The sequence below is a fragment of the Nicotiana tabacum genome, chromosome 23, assembly GCF_000715075.1.
Source record: "Nicotiana tabacum cultivar K326 chromosome 23, ASM71507v2, whole genome shotgun sequence".
Classification (NCBI taxonomy): domain Eukaryota; kingdom Viridiplantae; phylum Streptophyta; class Magnoliopsida; order Solanales; family Solanaceae; genus Nicotiana; species Nicotiana tabacum.
The window spans coordinates 79379611-79383802 of NC_134102.1; the positions used below are offsets into that span (position 1 = coordinate 79379611).

General features: G+C 33.0%; 1 long non-coding RNA gene across 1 annotated transcript; it reads left to right on the plus strand.

The window, feature by feature from the left end:
* Positions 1 to 249: 249 nt before the first annotated feature.
* Positions 250 to 3657, plus strand: LOC107785959 (uncharacterized). The gene is made up of 2 exons (XR_001648022.2): positions 250 to 670; positions 943 to 3657. It is a non-coding gene; the product is annotated as an uncharacterized LOC107785959 (long non-coding RNA).
* Positions 3658 to 4192: the final 535 nt, after the last annotated feature.

Below are 4192 nucleotides of genomic sequence, written 5' to 3' on the forward strand. Positions count from 1 at the left end.
ACCTATTTTACAAAATAATTAAGTATTAATAGTAATGAAATTAATGATTTAGTATTATGTAATTACAAATATATCATATTTACAATTTTGAGGATTATTAAAATAATCGTTATATACATTACATAGGCTTCATAATTAAATTAATGAATTATTCCTTAATTTCTAGTTAATTAGATAACTATGTTAATAATTCAAAATTAGTGTCACAATTTAGAAGATAAGGTATTTTACAAATAATCTGCCCCAAACTCAAACCCCAAACACTCAATCTGTCGCCTTATCCGCAAATCCCGCTGCCCTTTTATTACTGGAATAGAAAGACCAGTTTTGAAACACTAAGCTCAAAATGCAATTGATCCGATTTTTCTTTGTTCTTTCAAATCAAGCACGCACAGCCACTCATCTTGTACCTAGGCTATGAAGCCTGCTATTTTCTTACCATTTCACCAATGAAATTTTCGAAAGGCCCAATTATGAAATCATACACCAAAACATCAAACTCGAATTCATCTGATTTTCTCTTATGACGTTTCATATTAGAGCATGCATGGAGCTTTGTAGAAGCTTCATCATGAGAATTCATTACCCAAAGGTCAAACGCACTGACCTCTAGGTTATAGAGTTTGCCCGATGAGTCTTCATTTTCACCAGCCAACCTCTCTTCACTCAGGTAAAATCCATCTTTGTTTTCACCTTTTTTTTTTTTTATTTTCAATTAATTTGCTCGCATCATCAACCTATCATCATCTTCCACTACCTAATTTTGAATCCGCCAGAACCCTAGACCTTGAGGCACTATAAATATGAACCTTAATGGCTCTCACCTAAAAACTCCTAACAATCTGAAGAAATTTAATACACAATACAGTAGTGTTTAGAATTCTTTCAATTAAGGCTAAGTTCTCACTCAATTTCTGATCTCTCTCTCTCTCTCAATTCTAGTTCTGAGTTACTCACTAATTGATGTCTGAGTCTTGGGCTCCTAAACGGCTAAAACGAAGCTTTTGTTTGGTTTGATACTCGAAGAAAGGTCAGTGCACATCGAACTTTCCTCTTCTTAACTGTTTCAAGATTAAAGTCCTGTTCTTCTTGTTGATTATTCTGTTTATAATGTATTACGTTTGATCATTATGTTTTGACATTATATATGCTATTCACTGACCTCTAAAGAATTCGAAATTAATTCAATCGATCATTTTGTAAACTTAATGAATGCTCTTTTACGTTAAGAAGATATATGTGATGTTAGACTTTTGTAATTGTCTAAGAACCTCATATGATCTTCTGCACCATTCCTGATATTAGATTTCAAGATACCTTTGATAAAGATTCATGTCTGCTCTACTAATCTTGCCTTGATACTCCCTGTTGATCTATATCATGTAGTTGAATCACTTGTTTTGGTAAAATAAGACTATGGTAATTATAGACACTTAAGGACAATTACAAGGCCATCATTGAGATTAGTGTATCAGTTCAATTTTCTTCGTTCTTCAAATATTTCTTTATGATCCTGAGACTTCCTGAAATACTGTTGAGAAGGTATTCTGTTGACCTCCATGACTATGTGATTATCTATAAGTATCACTATATGAAAGTGCTTTTAAAGATTATTGAACTAAGTGCTAATGACTTTCTACAATTGGTCTTATGTGTTCTGTCAGCCCAGCTTAAGCCATGCCCTTAATTGTTCTTAGGAGTTTAGTATCTACTGATTTGAGAATTATATTTTTTTATGTCATGTTGTTGAAACTAGAACTTCACTATGTTAGGGCTAATATACTTAACCTATTTAACTAGATTAGTTGTCCTGTTATTATAACCATGCCTGCCTAACATGAATGTTCATTGCTTTGAACCACCGCAATTAAACTGTTGAGTTGGTCTTCTGGTACTTGAAACTCTGCCATGTCTTAGAGTCTTGCAATATTGCAAGAATACCTCATGTAATTTGTTTGGATGTCCTTTTTAGAATTTCTGCACTCATTTTTGCTCAAACGGATCTCCTACTTACTTGTACTCTCGCGTCTATTAGAACTGTGTCTCTTCATAACGGCGAAAGCTACATCTTGTTATTCAAAAAGGATTAACCACATAGCAATAGGGATATTAATCAAACTACAAGCACTAAAGAGTTTAAGGAAACTTCTGATGTTCATATCCCTTGTTTGAAATGCTACACTGTGTTTTGGTAAGTATCTTAGTTTCCAATAAGTCTAGCATAAACTTTCACTATCCAGAATAAATTATGATGCCCCTGTCTGTCTAACTCCATCCTTAGTACTTAGTCTTGTTGTAATGTCATAGTATTAGTTAAAATATAACTTGCACACATATGAATGCTATCCATTAGGAGTTCTGGACTCATCCTTTCCTTAAAGGAAACTGCTACTTGCATATCATATATGTGACTGAATTCCCAGGCCATTAAAACTTACTAAATTCACTGAAGTCTACCTACAGACTTGGAAAGAACCCTCTTTAGATGTTCATCTATCCTATTTGAATGTTGAATCTCATGTTCAACTCTTAATCAACCTAGATCTGAATGGTGATCTCTTTTTAGATTTTCTGCCAATTTATTTGCCTACCCCTGCTTTCTTAAGAATATTGAAGTGGTTTGTTAGATTCCTACTTAGTAAGGAATGGAATGTTGGTCTGTATACCCCATTAAGTATGTATGATTAAGCACAAGATTATAAGTAATGATCTTCCATAAGCATGGGCTTTCTAATTGGATTATTAAAAGGCAATGCATCTGACACCTCCCACACTCTTTTGAACGACTTGACTTATCAATTTTGAGACCTCAGATTCATGTGATGTTGTTCTCTCACTGTTTATTTTCACATATAAGTAATCATGTTTGAGTGTTATTAAGCTGGTAAGAGTATATGATAATACTAAATGGTTGTGTGCAAACCATGGGATGTCTACTGATGCTTTGATGAGCCGGATGTTATTAGAACCTATCTCTCATTGCATACAATCACCACTGTAGTATTGGTTTACAGTGAACATCTCATTAGTATTTAAACCTATAGGTAAGAGTAAGTGTGAGTAGTTAAGTGTATTTGGGAGTACAATTTAGTTCTTGGTTGAGATACTCCCTCTGACACAAGCACTGCTTGGGGCCCTTAGGACCCTTGGGAACATTGAAGTGCCAGGGATCCGAAGAGTACCTTGGCCATGAATAAAATTCTACACTTAGCCTCTAGTCTATTGATATTTATTATCTCTTTAGGTTTAGTGTTCAATGGAGAACAAAGGTTTTAATTGTAAATTGTTTTACTATATGTGACCTTATACTAATTTTGCATCCTTAGTTACTGTTGATTTTATAATTTATCTTGGACCTATATTAAATGTTACTTACATGTAATTATGTGCATTAGGCCATATATCTAATGACTTTCTCATTCTTTTGCATATGTATTTAAAATTGGTCTCCCAAGTTCCGAAAGAACTCAGGCCCAAGTTCTGTACCTGCACATAATGGAGTCCAAAGTTGTTGATGTCCGTCCTCGCCACCTGCTAGGCCTACTTTCCTTCAGGCCCAAACCAAAGTCCATTCCTCTTCTCTACTGCTTTATTAAGTTTATTGTTATTTTTACATGTATATAACACTTATAATATTTGATTGAATGCTTTACTTTATATCTTTGATTATTTTAAAAATCTAGGCAAGCCTTAAAATACATAGGATAAAAGAAGCATCGTAACTTAGTAATAATAATTCTAATTCATTAACCATTTATTTTATTCACCTCTTAACCTTTACTAACGATTTTTCATGAAGTCTTTTGAAATTAAAATATCCTTTGCGAAGGTCGACAATCCTCCTTTTTTCAAAGTCAGAAAAACTGGAACCTGAAATTGGTCTTTTAATTGAGCTTTTCTACAAATGAAAATCGAACAAGCGTTGTTGCAAAGCCAAGGTTTTTCATACGGTTTCTTCAAAATAAATATAAGGTTTGAGAACTAATATTTAAGATATACCTAAAGACTATCTCTTTAAATAAGCCTTACTTTACTAGAATTATATAAATGGCCACATCATTTTAAAAGACAAGTGTTTTAAAACTTAGCCATATCTCACAATTTGTTTTCCTGCAAATAAAAACGTTATATACATATGTCTAAACTCTTTCAATTATATAGATATAAAAAATTTCTTAAAGGCTTTTATAAA